The sequence below is a fragment of the Corvus cornix genome, chromosome 1 (genome assembly GCF_000738735.6).
Source record: "Corvus cornix cornix isolate S_Up_H32 chromosome 1, ASM73873v5, whole genome shotgun sequence".
Classification (NCBI taxonomy): domain Eukaryota; kingdom Metazoa; phylum Chordata; class Aves; order Passeriformes; family Corvidae; genus Corvus; species Corvus cornix.
In genome coordinates, this window is record NC_046332.1 from 17,970,834 (window position 1) to 17,986,797 (window position 15,964).

The 15,964-nt window shown below is 39.0% G+C and overlaps 1 long non-coding RNA gene across 1 annotated transcript; it reads left to right on the forward strand.

Moving 5' to 3' along the window:
- Positions 1 to 1,071: 1,071 nt before the first annotated feature.
- Positions 1,072 to 14,975, forward strand: LOC109144164. The gene is made up of 6 exons (XR_002044745.3): positions 1,072 to 1,292; positions 2,156 to 2,235; positions 2,458 to 2,619; positions 3,288 to 3,464; positions 4,366 to 4,486; positions 10,442 to 14,975. It is a non-coding gene; the product is annotated as an uncharacterized LOC109144164 (long non-coding RNA).
- Positions 14,976 to 15,964: the final 989 nt, after the last annotated feature.

Here is a 15,964-nt window from a genome sequence, read left to right on the forward strand (position 1 = left end):
TGTGCATCCAAGTGTAATGTCATGCACAAAATAATGTTTCACAAGTGTTAAAAGACTGGAAAGTAAATAATTGGGGTCTAGCTTCTGTGGAAACATAAATGAGATTTCTGCAATTTTAGTTTCCTTCCTTCTTCTCCCCCCTGCCCCTGTCTGTTAGGCTGTCTTGCCTGTAAATGGTAAAATTTTCACATGACACCTGCAATAACAATCTTAAATTTTGAAAAATGTGTATATCTCCCTGCAAACATGGTGTGAGACATAAGCATATAAAAAGAATTTGAAGCAAAATGAATTCACCTGACTAACTTCTGTCTGAAAAGCATTTAATCTCTATTTGCTCCTCCCCAGAAGACTGGGTACAGGGAGGGAAGATAAACACCCCTGTTTTTACTTCTCAGCAAAACATCTCAACCATGACCAAGAGGGATTGCCTAGAGGCGTGAAAGAAATGGCACAAAATATCTATTCAATCTTTGTCTCTTCTACCATCACCACTTGGTGCAAATTTATAGTATGAACCATTTAATGAAGATGACTTTTCAGGTGAGAACTGGGATGAGACTGATTTGCCTTTCTCAGCCCACTGGACAGGCATCTGTCAGAAGGTAACAATACTTGGTGGTTGTTGTTGCAGTGTTGAACTGCATAGTCTAATGCTTTGTGACTCTATGTCCACTGTCATGAAATTTAAGAACCTTAACATGTAAAAGCCGTATTGTATTACAAATTATTCTCCTACTTCATTAATGTGTTTTTCTCAACCAGCATCAACTTTGGTGCTAAGAAAAATCTCCTCAGCCCCCACTAGCTGCAGCAGTTCCTCAGCTTTGGATGCTTTTGAGCACAGACTTCTTTCTCTCACCAGAGCTGGGCTTTGTATTCTGGTTGTAGTTACAACACACACAGGAGACAGTTACACCCAAGCTGGGTCCATGGAAAGGCCTCATGTATCAGGCGAAACACTTCCAAAAGACTAACGGAGTCATTAATACCTTTCTGCCTGGCCATGGAGAAGACTACATTTGGGATACACTATAAAGTCCTGATCCTCTGCAATCATGGAAGGTGAACTGTAAAACAAAAGAGGTGGAGAGGTGATTTGGGAGGAGTGTCTCTCTTTAAAAGAAAGTCCCCTCTTTCTATCACTTGATGTAGGAGGAGAAAGAGAATGAAAGGAGTGAAAAGAATAAAACCAAAGGCTTAAGGGAAAGGATTATATACAAGAAATAGTACATTTTTCAGTGGCTCTGAGTACAGCTGGACTGGAGAGAAGAACATGATGTAAGCCTCAGGTATGCCTTTCCGTGATAATGGGGGATTTAAAATAAAATCTCTGTAAAATGAAATAGGATATATTTATGAGCAAGATTGTATGTCAACCTTGTTTATAATAGTGGGAGACCAGATTTACTACAACTGAAAATCTCATATTAGTCCTCTGCTTTTAAGCTACCATTAATTTAGCCATCAAAAGTATAATTCATATTTGGACAAATCCTCAGAGGTGTATTTAACTACTACTGTCAAAATCACTGGGAATGTAAAAAGTTAGTTTGCTAGTCTGTCCAGAAATTCATATGGTAGAAAAGTGTGTTTCATGAGAGAATATTACACCACTGTAGATGGGATAGCATTGAGCGGCTCACTTGTTGTTAGGGTGCTGTATCTGACACAGTTCAGGTATGAATGCCTTGACGGCCCCTGGAAAGAAAGCTTGCAGGAATGCAGATTTGTGTTCTTGTCAGCAGAAGATGAAGAAGAATAATGTACATGTGTTTGATATAATGGGAACGGCAAAACTGTCTAAAATATTCTCAGCAAGGCTGCACTCCAGGGGTTTATTAAAAAGGAGGTAAAATAAACAAATCTGTTTTTACAATAGCTGCACATTGCTAGAGCTAAAGTTGTCGAAAGGAAGCTAGTGGAAAAAAATGATAAAGCATCAAAAAAGTGAGGTAATTGTGTTGTGATGATAGCATGATTGTGTTAAGGGAGTGATAAATAGTGATGTTTTAGGTAGGTGATCCAGTGAAGGATAGCAATACAGAAATTAAGAAAGAGAGAGAGGGACTTGTGCTTTAACTGAAGACAATCACAAATGCTGATTTTCTCTTTAATTAAATATACTGTCTTCTCATTTATTCTTTTTAAATAGGAAGAAGTAACTCAGTTGTCACATCAGATGATGAAATTAAGTTTTTTATTCCCTGACTAAATCTTCCATCTGGCAGCAATGTAAGTACATCATGATAATAAATATATTCTTTCTAAAAGGTCTCTGACATCTCTCTACAGGAACTCTCTGTCAGATAAAGTTCAAATTTTGATAATTTAGCTTAGTAAATCTTTTGGGTAGGATTTAAAAGCATAAGTTGTCATTCTTTCTTGCGTAAATACTACCTAACAATTTCTGCAGTTATTTTTAGACTTTGAGCAGTTCAAAATATGTCTTGGCAGGACCACCAAGTTGCAACCAGGACCATGAAGCCCAGCTGAAGACTGCTCACTACTGGAGTACTGCTGAGGGCAGCAATCCTTCTCCACTCTTTGGCACTGGAGAGGCTGCACCTGGAGCACTGTGCCCAGTTTGGGGCTCCTCAGTAGAAGAGAGAGGCTAAGGTACTGGATGGAGCCCAGCAGTGGGACACAGGCTGGTCAGAGGGGCAGGAGCACAGAGTGTGCAAAGAAAGGCTGTGAGAGCTGGGATTGTTCAGCCTGGGGAAGGGGAGTCTGACAGGAAGGAGCCCTGATTGCTGCCTGATGGAAGTGTGTAGGGGAGACAGAGACAGATTGTTTTCCACAGTGACAGGATAAGAGAATGGATGCAAGCTGCAATGCAAGAAATTCTCATTTGTAATTGGAGAAAATAAATGTTCATAAAGAATTAGGACAGGTTCAAGTATCACCACTGTAGATACTTGAAGCTTGACTGGGTAAGGTCCAGAGCAAACTGATTTCATCCTGAAGTTGAATCTAAGATCTTCAAAGTAGGTCCTGCTCTGGGCAGATAGAGAAGACAATAACCTCAAAAGTCCCTTCTGTTATAAGCTGTTCTACCTTCCCAGGAAAATTCAGATATCATTCAAATAAGGAGACATTTTCTCATACTTCAAATGGGTAAGCAGCAGTTAAGTAGGCTGCCTAAGGTAACAAAGCTATTTAGTGGCATCAGATTTCAGTAAATATTTGCTTTAAACCTTCTTGTTTCTCATTTGAAATATGCATTCATATTTTTTCTTAGAATCTGTGTTTATCCTAACTTACTGGGCCAACTCTTTTTTTCACAGACTACTGCAATACTGAATATACAATTGCTCATGTACTCTTCAGATTCTTTTTTTAATTTACCCTTGCACATTTTCATTTATTGCAATGTCAGGAAGGCATGACAGTTTCATTGCATGTGTGGATGAAACAAAATACAAAGGATAAGCATTGCCTTTAAGCAGACAAAAGAAAGACATGTGAGTATGCATTCATTGATTCCAGATGACATCTAATTTTTAAAAATTATTATTGTTCAGATACATCTGAGGAAAAAAGTAAGCTGACCTTATATATATACATAAATATGTATATATAGATACACACACTGGACTGATTTGTTAAAAAAACCACCAGCATATAGGTAATTGATAATGCTGGCTTTCGGGAGCTCCTGGGAGAATTTGCGTTCACTGCTCCTCAACCAGGCTGTGTGCTGACACGGAATTTCTGACGTATCAGTCAGCTCCTGAGAAGCAGGTGCTGCAGCCTGCTTTGTAGGTGCTATTTAGTGCCTTCTGCTGCCTTACAAGTGTGTGAGGATCGCCTACACCAATTCAGCAAAACGGTGGGTTAGAGCCTTCATGTTTATATTTAAAGTCTTTCTAAAGCCTCTAGTAACAGTAACTGACAGGCATGTTACCTGAATATAAACTAATTATCGTGTTCATGTGAGTCTTGAAGATTTTGCTTGGCTTCATACCTCATGTAGCAGTGCTAAATATTTCCAAATTTAAAGACGTTGAAAGTGTATTTGCAAGTCCTTCACTCCCTCAAGTATGTTAAACTGCAGGCCAGGGTCTGTCCATAAAAAGTCAGTCAGTTTCTGTCTCATCCCACTTCTATTCTTAATTGAAAAATTGTGGCTCAAAGCAGAGATGAAAGAGTCAAATTGTAGTCTATTTACTAAAAAGAAGCTCATGCTAGTTATGACATTAAATTTTTCTTTAAAATAAAAGAAAAAGCTTCCTCTAAGTGCTTGCACATAGCACAGCTGTAAGCTCTTGTTTATCTGCTGTGCTGCAGTTTGTGTGCCTGCGTTTCTTGTCTTGTTGTGATTATTGAAGAATGTTTTTTTCTTTATTTTTCGGAGCTCTACAGTGCTGGCATTTATCAAGAGAAGACACACAGCACAGCCTTGCATAAATAATGGCACTGGGCCAAGTACAGCTGAGGTGATTGCCAGCACAACTCCATTGAAGTCAAAGGAATTGCACCACGGGTGAGTTTGGCCCTTGGCTCAGGTCATGGAGGACTTTAACATGACAATTTTCAGTAATGCTTCAGCTGTTTGAGGTAGTCAAGTCTGGGTTTGCTTTTTGGTTGAGTACTGTATTTTGTTTCAAACAAAGGAGCTGAACTTCTGCTCAATGGGGTGAATGGGGTTTTTGTTAGTGGACTACTTCTGGAGTTTCTGTTCTCACTTAATCCGCTGTGAGTGCTAAATAACTCAGTTTCATAAGATGTCATGACAATAGTACTGAGGTCTAGTGAATTCCTGGGAAGATGCACTGTGCTGAATATTTTGTGGGGTTTGCTCTAGTCTTGTACTTAATATACTGTATTTTAAGTGACAAGATGTTGCCAGCACTCTTTTACACCAGTTAGAGACCTGCAAACAGCACTGATTTTTAATGGTGCCTGATTTGGCTTGTCTTCTTGGCTGTCCTATGATTCCACTTGTAGTAATCATCTTCAAAAATAAAGAATGAATTAATAAATAACTTCCATTGTGCAAGGATGGAATAAATTGTGCTAAGCATGCATTAGTAGGGCAGGTCAGTAAGTTTATAACAGTATTATAAACACACTAAAAAGCCAGAAACTTACCAGAGGAAGCTAAAACAAATTTGGATGTTAAATTTGGGGGTGTATGAAAGTATGGCAAACCAATCCAGATGTCAGGTTTGCATTGCTAAGCAGTGCTGAGTCAGTATCTCAGCATTAAACAGAGGTGCCTGTCACTTGAAATTCATTAGAATTCAGGCCTGGGTTTAATTGATCATTGCTAGATCATGATAGCATCACATCTTTTTTAATAGTAGGTGTTTTTCTTCGAGTCAAATGTCAGGGTCATGTAGTGAAGTGGAAATTGTGGCATATGTTTTAATCAAGTGACCACAGAGATATGTCTTTGGACTTGAAGAAGTTAAGTGCTCACAAAAAGAAGCTAGTGAGCAAATGTGAAGGATCCCAATGACATTTCAGGGGTTTTTCTTTTTAAATAATAGATTTTATGCCAATATTTTCAAGCTTTTTGGGGGAGTAGAGAAGACAAAGCTAAGTTATCATGATAGTAAAAACAAATTGTAGAAAACATTGCATGAAGAGACATTTAAAATGCAATCAGATGAACAGTTCAAGCTTGTGCAGCTTTGTGTCATATTTTACATGTCATAAAATAATTTTGCCTCCTCAATTGGTGGAAAAAAACCTATACCTTTGGCAATAAAATGCCATTTAAAATAATAAATCTGTTTACAAGTTTATTACGTTACATGCAAAATTTGTATTTCATTTATTGTAAATTTTAAATATAATAGTCTTGCTTGTCAGTAGAAAAATGTTAAATATTATCCTGAAGAAGAATGTCTACCTCTTAAGTGCAGATGTAGCTAGTTCTTGTAGTCTAGCTAATAATTTGGAATCAATAGATAACTCTAGAAGAAATGCCTCTAATCATAACATTGGAGAAATTGAGGTAAAATTTTGAAGAAAAAAATTACCTCTTTTACAGGAACAACAGCAACAAAAAAAATCAGAACAATGTTTTTTAAAAAGTATGCCATTAAATAAGAAAGACTGGCTTTGGCTTTATTTATTGTTTTATTAGTATAATGTTCTCAAACTTTTGCTATGAATATTCTCAATAGAGATTTTTTGGGAGAAAAATCCCCACAACAACAAAAAACAAACCTGCATCTCCTTTTATGTAAGGAGGAGTAAAAAAGTTATTACATCAATGTATTATTCAATGAATGGATAAGAAGAACATTAAGGATTAGTCCTGGGGAAATCACGTCCCCATACCTGTTCATTTCCCTGAATCAAGCTGCCTTCACACTGTGTACTTCCATGCTAAGAGACGCTCCGAGCAGCAGCCCCAGTGCTCCTCTGCCATACAGGCTGTGCACTGTACAGGCTCTGAGGGTCTCACAGCAACATCTGGCTTTATTCAGCTTTCCTGCGAGCCGTAGCCTGGAACTGCTGTTTGCTCTCACCTGCAGTTTGTTCCATTGGCTGCTGTTAGCCAAACAAATCAGATTGGTGGATAGAAGTGAACAGGAGCTGTGACTGTCTCTTCCTTAGAGGCAAGTTTCACTGCAAGCAGTTGGGGTGTAAAGCCTTCCTTCTACTCGGCTTCCAGATCTTCAGCAGTTACGTGCTAGGGGTAGGAAGGACACCTTTTGACCTCCACGGCCGTGCTCTTGACTCTGTCAGGGGTTAAAACAAATGCTAGATAGATGACTAAGCAGAAATGTACCATGTCCTGTAGTGACAATTTTTAATGAGGTTTGCCAAGTTATTAAATTTCTGACTAATATAAATGTTCCACTGGAAAATCAACCCTGCCATTATTAATGGACAAATTACAGGAAAAAAATAAACTATGTGAACAGTATATAATGTGTCTGTGACAAACTGTAGTAGGTGAGACCTCCAAACAGGAGAAACTAGGTGGTCCTTTCTTTGACTGAAGCCACTGTTGCCAATCTGCTAAGCTAAACACACATTTCACAGCTTGTTGCCTCTTGAATACATTCAACTGAGTTCACTTTGTGTGCCAAGTACTTGTTCAGAATACACTGAACATAACATCTAATTTTTCTGCCAAAACGGCCTCTGTCAAGCTTCCCTCCTGCATTTAGCCAGCTACAAGAGCTGTTCCTTGCTATGAATTCCAGTACCATCAGTGTTTTCCCTGAATCATTATAGTAAGTGCCCTTCTTTCATTGCTTTATAATGTGAATGTTCAGCTCCCCAGTTTTCCAGAGGAGACAACAAGGCTATTCCTGCCTTGGCAAACAGAAGGCTTGGAAAGGATGCACAGGCTAATACTTTGCTTGCCTTCTGTTGCCTCTCTTCTTTAATATACTCAGGTTTGTGTCAAACAATTCATTAAAGCATGTCCTTAAAGTCTTTCCAGGGAAGTGGGGAGATTCCTTCTGTTTGTGTGCTGCCTTAAAGCAGCTTCCTTTTCAGGCAAGTCTGCACCTGCTTGTCTGTCATCTCCCTGGACAGTCTGGAATTATACTTGCAAATAGAATTGTCAACTTTTGCAGGGATTTGAACACAGTGACATGCATGCTAATTCTCCTGTTGCTTCTCAGCCTCAGGATAAATAACATCAACTTCCCTTGAATTGTTCAGAGGAACACTCAGTATAGGGCATAAAGTTGGGTTTGGTCACTCAGGGTTAGAACAATGAACACTTTTATTAATAACTTTCCAGAGTGTGGTTATGGCATGCAACAGGAGACACTTTGGGGGGTTCTAGTATAAATGAAAAAGTGATGCAGCTTGGATAAGCCCTGTAAAAAAAAGCCTTAGACTAGATCAGGACAACAATTATATTAACTCTTTCATTGCAAATATGAGGCAAGTGTATATTCTGGCAGCAAGGAGCAATCTGAAATCATGCGCTCATCCTTGCCAAAGCTGTATTTCTAGGGTCCCTTCATGTTTAGCTGCAAAACCATACCAGCAATGCACTAACCTTCAAGACACAAGTAGATCCCATTAGTAATTTTTTTTTTTTTTTTTTAAATATTGAGTCTTGGGTTACATTCCAAATATATGCAGTTCCCTGACTTACATAGGCAGCAGAGGTTTGGCTCCACAAAACAGCCTTGCCACCTTAGAGATGACATCAGCTCCCCTGGATCCAGCGCTATTGTGTGAGGGTGGGTGGCTGCATGCAACTGCATTGGGTCTGGTGATCCCAAGAGGGCTGTGATGGCACCGTTGCACAGGGCCACTGAGCTCCAGGGGCTCTTCTGAAGAAACAAACTCATTCCCAGCTCCACCAGACACTCACATTTCTTCCCTTGCGCTGGCACTAATGCTGGGCTGGCACTTGGGAAGATAGTTCAAGGAATTAAAGCAGCAGAAAATTAATCCTACCAAAAAGAAATAAAATAAAAAAAGTGTTTGAGTCTGCAAGAATAAATCATCACATCTCAATTTCACATTGCAGTTAAATCTGCTCAGCTGTATTGTAAAAAAGCATTGTTAAGTAATTTGTGATGAAATTTTGGGCATTGTGGCTAGCAGGTTCAAATTTATTGGGTTCCAAGTCTATAATCATCATTAAAAAAATATTAAGACACAATGGGCCCTGCTTTGGCTGCTAGTAGTTACCTCATCTTAGTTTTTGAGTCTGGATGAGGCAAGCAAGACAGAATTTTTTTATCAGCAATGTATGGATGTCTGGCCATGATAAAACTGGTTGTCATTCTTCTGCACCTTTCTTCTGCTTTCTGAGGATGTTAAATATCCCCAATTATTTATCTTAACCTTTTCTTCCCTGTCAGGGAGTTATGACTTTTAGAGCATCTTTTCAGTAATAAGTTTGGGTTAGAACAGCTCTGAAAACTCTGATGCTTCTGAGCAAGATCCCCACATCTTGACACCTTTGTACTTCTGTTATGGCTTAGACACGGTTCAATGGTGAAGCTGTAATAAGCCAGATAAAAGTTTTGGAGGAATGGTACATTCCTAATTAGTTTCTAACGTATGAAAGCACTGTTTTAGAAGAGGATAAGACTCCAAGATTGTCGGGTTTTCCCCAGCTGCATCAGTTGTATTAATAGGATGCTACCTTGTCAATGGGATTCTTCACACGTTTTGCAAACAGTGGCTTCATAACCTTGTTAAGGGCTGATGAACTAATAAACAGACACCTTGCTTATGGTGAATCAGGCAAATTTACTGATGAGCAGATTTAGAGAACAGTTCTGCTTAAAGGAACTTCTTTTGTCTTCATGTCTCAAATCAAGAAAAACCTTATTACAACTAAGTCAACATCTCATTTCACTGTAACTAGTTTAGCCTATTCTGTGAAAATATTATCGGAGTCATTAAATTAAATGGAAGAAGGAGAGGATATTGCATGATCTGGCATCCAGGTTTGCATATCCAGAAGGTGGGAGTCATCTCCTTGCTGGGTGAACGCTCTTGAAGGTTGTAGCCCTCTCTGAGCATCAGAGCTATTTGTTACTCTGAAATAGAAGAGAGGTTAATCAGATGTTTTTTAAAATGCATTTCAAAAGGATTTTTTATCTCACTCAGAAAAAGTTCAATAAATTTATTAGAGAACACCAGGAATGAAAACAGTGCAAGAACCTCTGCCATTTGCCTACCACAATGAATTCAGTTACAAAGATCTGAAGGCCTTTCCCGCTCTGGGAATACTGTTGAAGTGGCTCAGCCTACAACACAAGGATGCTGTTGCTGGCTCAGCTCCACTGTCTGCCCCAACCGTCACGTACAGAGATTTTGTCTGAGCTGTTCTACACATGCATTTTGAAGCACTGATATGAGTCTCAGCCACAGACAAGTAGGCCTGGTATCACACAAGTGGTACACACAGCATACTGGTTTCCTCATCTGTAACCCCTTTATTCCCCTCTGGATTTTACTCCATTGGCTGTAAGAAGCTTGTGTTTTTGCTTTTGGAAGAGGGTTTTTGTCTACCTCAATTTTATGTTATTTGGGGTATTCATATGTTAATGGGTGCATTTAACACACACATATTTATATCTATAGACACGTACACGGAAGACACATACAAAAGTTTCTAGCATGTATAAAAGCTTAAACTCTTTTTTTTTGTTGGTTTTTTTCCTTTTTAATATAAACAGTTATTTATGTTGGAAATCATATCACTAGTGTTCATTGCCAGAGCACCTGACGTGAGTTTTTGGTTGCCCCATATTATTTTCCTTTTTATATTGCATTTCCGCCTCTCACATTAACTGGTTCCAAGAGACTCTGATTGCCACCATCTTCTGCAGTGCAGCTCTGTTTGACAGCAGGTACTATGTGTGTGTTCATAAGCATTGCCAGCTCTGCCTTCCAATTCAGGGCTCACCACTGGCTGTTTAAAATGCATGTACATTGACACCGATATGCTCACGTTACCACATCTTGTCTCTTACTTGGTTTGTTTCTTCAGGTGTTCCCTTCTGCCCCATGTCGCCCTTTCCCTTCAAGACTACAAAGGTGCCTGTGTCAAAGAAGAGGGAGCACATAATGAGTCCTGCTCTGTCATGGAGAAGCAAAGAAGGCCACTGTTCTTGCATGTCTTGTACACTTTTTCTTTGGCAAGTTATCAGATTTTCTTGATGTCTTTACTTGTTCCTTGCAATGGAGATGTCTACTGGCTGCTTAATGAGGTTTTGAATGACAGTCTCTGCATCCAAAATAATGGGTCTAAGTATTACAGTATTTGAATCAATATTCAGCAGATAAGAAATAACTAGGGGTGGAGAAAGGTGTTCTCTTTCTCACACACATACACAGTTAATCTCATCTTGTCTGGGACCTAGAAATGTGTTTATGCTTAGATCTTCATGTTTCTCACTCCAAAGCACTTATTTTACCAATGTTAAGAAGAGGTAACAGAGTCTGACTTGCTAAACTTGACTGCATAACTCAGCCAGTGGTGACCTTTGAACACAGGAAATATTATGGTGAATTTTGCTTTGAAAGGTAGCCACAGGTAATGGAATCACAGAGATTTTGCTGCTTGCTAGAGCAAGAGTAAGCTTGTGACAAAATTAAGCCTTTTATTTCTTCATCTTCCCGCCCTTTCTTTTGTTTCTTTCACTCACCCCCCCATCCCAATGAATTCGTACATGACAAGAAACAGTGATCTGAACTGCAAATTTCACATCATTTATTGAATATAGGCCAATATTGCTGTTATGATTTGCATCTTGCTCGAGTCAAAGTTCTGCTGGCTGAAAACAGCTTTCCCTTAACCATATTAGCTCTGTCATCTCCCAGCAGCAACAACAAATGGCAGCAAAAAAGAAACTTCAGAGTGCTTTTTCATCCGCTGATTCCTATTTCCAGGTAGTCAGGTATTGTGAACGCGACTGAAAGCAGAATATTTTTTCATGGTTTTTAGTCTTTCAGCCCCTGACTAATAAGCCTTCTTCATTGTCAAAAGGGAGGGAACTGATGAACCTGTTGTACATTGAGCCTCGTATTTCTAGCCCAAGAAGGTAGGTTTTCCAGCTTGGTTATACCAGTTCTTTGGGATGGAACAGAGAAGGATCAACCAGGTCATTGTCATCTTGGGGCAAAGCTAGCGTTTGCAAAGCTCAAATAATTTGATCACTGTGGTGCTGGAAGGGAATTATTTTCCCAGGGCAACCAGAAATCCACTGCTGTGTGGTCAGTTTGACCTAATAACTCTGCTGGGATTTCAGACAATTTTAAGAATTATTCTTATTCAGTATTTAAATGGTGGGTTTTTTGGTATTGTATGAAGGAAAGACATTTTGATTTCAAGAAATTGAACAGGAGCTAAACTGAAACTACATTATTCAACTTTTTTTTTGAGCATGGGATTTTTAAAGAGTAAACAAGTAAATTTTAAATAGACAAAGAGCACCCTCCTGAAGCAGTGGCAGCTGCCCTAGAAAACAGGTGCTAGAGCCAGAGGAGAGTGAAAACTCCCTTATGCTCAAAAGGGAAATGATTTATCAGTGACATAGATTATACCATGGGCAGGTTATCCTTCTAAGTAAAATCCTCCTTTTTTTCTGGGAAATGGGGGCAAATGTGGAAAAGAAGGAAATAAACCTATTGTGTCAGAGATAGCTTCCTGGGATCAGATGTCCCCCTGCATGAACCTTTGCATGCATTTATATAACGGTATTTTTCTTTGACAGGGCACAAATGAACTCAGCAACTCAGTTATTACTATGCCAGAGCTTTATAACATTCTTTATGTGCTTCTCAATATGATTGTGTATTTCCTGTCTTTATACATGCCTCTCTATGTGTAAGTGTTGAAACGTTATTCTTCTGCTATTGTGGCCAATATCAGCTGGAATTTTGTCATTTCTTTGAGGAAGAGAGGTCAAATTGATATTTGTTACTGAGAAATGTTTCTTCACATAATGTGAGACCCTGTGCATCACTCAGTGCTCCTGTGAAGGAAGAAGCATCCCCAAAATCACACACAGTCAAAGGCAATTGAAAGAAACTCACTTTGTAAGGTTATGGTCTTTTCTACATCCCACCGTGGATCTTGATGTCTTTTCTGCTCTAAAATCATGTTACTAAAGGACATATATGAGACAGCAGGTCAAATTGGAAGAAATGCACCATTTAAATCTGAAAAGAGCCTCTAGCTACAATGGGGTCAACACCTCAGAATACAAGAAAAAACATTTTTATAGCAACACTCAATAGAATTTATCATTTCTTTTTAATTCAAACCAGTACAAGCCCAAAAGTAAGGGGTAGAAGGGAAAGTAGAGTAACAAATGTGAGGGGAAAGGAAACAGCAGGAAAGCTATAGAGGACACAAGGTGAAATAGTGTTGCACAGAAAAAAACAAATATGCTTCTCTGCAACAAATACAGCAGGAAGCCTAACAAAAAACCCCACAAAAGCTTAAATGAGCACAGCTGCAGTACAGGGACTGTGCATGATAAAGTGTGACGGGACAAGGAGACTAGATACAATGACTCAAAAGATTACTACCTATTCTTAAACCTTCTAGTAGTTTTCTTGTTCATATGGTGGTGTCAGAATTTTGCTCTGAAGAGGCTTGGTTTTCCCATTATTTATCTGTTTCAGCTTGAGAGAGTTTTGTTTTACCAATTGTAAGAGATGTTTGTAGTGGTGATCTTTTAGTACAAGCCCAATTTTGTTATAGTGGTAATGGCATTAAGAGCACCCCCAGCTTTTGGGGGCATCATGTGGCTCTTTCCAAGGAACAGAGCAGTGGAGGCTGAAGGAGGTTATATAAAGAATCATGCAATACATAGGTGTGGCAGAAATAGCCCTGTGTGCCTCATTCCCTTTCTGCAGGTCTACCAGAGCCAGGCAGGCCAGCTGCAGGGATTCTTTCACCTTTTGTATGCCTAATTTTATCCATCAGCTAAATACGTCCCTTAAAACTAAAATTATTTTTAAATCCTCAGGTAGTAAATGTAACATATTCACATGCTAAACATAATTGAAGTCCGTAGTTGGCACCGTTGTAAAAACCACAGCACTTGGTGACCCTTTTTTTTCCAAATGCATAGCCATTCCTACTGGATTCACCCCAGCAAGGGGCTCTTAGAGTGGTGTTTTCCAGACATCCTTCCAATTGGTTGGTAACTGCCTGGGATGCTGAGTGCTCCCTGCAGCCACTTAATACTGATGTTAGGGGCAAGATGCTTAAAAATGCATAGCAGATGGCTCACAGCAATGATGTGAGAGGATTTATCCTCCAGGAGACAACAGCTTATTCCTGTTCTTTTGCTGGTGTCTTTTGTCATATTGAGCAAGACAGCAAAAGCTAGGGCAGAATGAAATATGATGTCTTTCCCATGAACATTTCAAAACACACTTGAAAAGGTTTTTGTTTTGAAAATGAATTATTCAGTTTTGCAATGTAAGATGGAGGTATTTTATTCATTTGGATTGAAAATGGGAAGCATTAATTTTATTCTTTTACTTTTCAAGACTGGTTTTTGAGTTACCTGAAAAAATTAACTAGGGAGTAGCTGTAGTCTGCCTAGAACCTACTGAATTGAAATGTGCATATGTGTATATATGGTGTGTGTAAATACATATGTATAAATTTATACAATTATGTATAGTGTATGTAAATATACATATAAAAACTATAGGAGTATGAATGCATGTAGATATAAGAATTTGCTTGAAAAAAAAAGGAATTACCCCAAGTTCAGCTTCTCTCTTCTGAGAGATTCTGAAGTGTTAGAGAAGGCCTGGATTTATCAGGTGTGATAACCTTGCCTTGCCATATATAAAGTTTGCCTGTGTATCAGTGTCTCCTGTGACCTTTGATTAAGAATGTTACAAGATTTCAGATGGGAAGGAAAGATGTGAGAAGTCAAGTGGGTTAATTGGAGAGAGCTCCTGTACACCATGTCATATTATTACTCTCTCACCCAAATGCCAAGACAGTAACTACTAAAGCAGAACTGTGCAAACAGTCTTTCTGGTGGCATGATTCCAGTTCAGCTTAAATTTTCAGCTGAGAGTAATAAATTTTCCTTCTGAGGTCTCTGGTGACAAAGGACAATTGTCATCCATGGAGGCTGAACTTTCCACCTCACCTTAAAAGCTGTCAGTGCTTTAATAGATCATACCTTAAAGTCCTTTCTTTCTGCAGACCTAGTGTAGAGACCCAGAGTGCAAATAATTGCTTTTCTGTCTGCACCGTTTGGTGGATTTTTATTAAGATTAAGAAAACAGGTGCTTTCTCTGCAGTATGGCTTTCCATGCAAATGCCTGAGTAGTCCCTTCCTGCTTTTTCCTGAAGCAGCAGTCCCACGCCATGAGTGCAGCCACTACTCTTTCCCACACATGTGGCTAAGGCACTCTCTGATAGAGGCATCAGATTCCACTTTTTCCAGGTACCAAATCTGAGCCGCTTAGAAAGTGAGTTCTCAGAGTGCCTTACTGTTGGTAAGGCTCAGAGATGATTCATGTCAGCGTGACTTTGTCAGCCGGTCTTTGAAGTTCTCATCAGTTTTAAATATCAAACCTAAGGTATCCAGACAAGGGATTACTTGAAATTTAGTAAGTGTCAATGAAAGTTGTGCTTTAGGCAAATAATGTGTCATTAAACTCATGTTAGCAGAGCCAGGGTATTGCAATATAATATAATAGTAAGCCACTGAGCTGGTCCTTCTGTTGCTTTGGAGTGCACCCAAGCCAACACATCATTCAGAGAAAACTTCTGCTCCTCTTGATGTAACACTGTATGGAGCCATCTGAGACTGAGTCACCCGTTTGTTGACATCTGCATCTTCCTGTTTCAGTTACAGGCTGAACAAAGTTCAGCTATCTAGGCAATTTCACACAGGATTACAAAAGGCAAATGTCAGTTTAGAATGACTTCTTCAGCTGTGATATATGATCTCACAGTGAAATAGAAAGTCTGACTGTGGCTTAAACAAGAAGACAAATCCACTGAGTTTAGAACTGAAAGGTGTAAAACAAGTAAATTCACCTGGAATTAATACAGTTCTTTTATATTAAAACACAAATGATCAAAAAAATGGAAATTTTGCCACTCAAAAAAATTGGGAAACTGATCTCTCTGAGAAACAACACAACCCCAGCTGCCTAGTGTTTTAGCACAAATGGCATATGAATAAGAACATCAAGAAAAACTCTATCCTTTGCACTTCAAGTACACAGTAAGCATTATAAAAGTAAATGTGTTAAGGTTGCAGCTGGATTAGGGAAATGTGAAAAAGGCATGTATTTCTCTCTTTTTTTTTTTTTTTAAGTTTTTGCTTGTGGTCTCAGGTTGCTTCACTTCCCTTTGATATAGTCTCAGTGAAATTCAGTTGTTCTCAGGTCAAGAACGGGTCTCTCCAAATTTAAGGGAGGACCTTGTGTTTACTGGCATCTTTAGCATGAGTTCAGTAGGAAAAGAACTCCCCAGGAAGAATATTTGCCACTGGGTGATTACACTGGGAATGGATTGTGC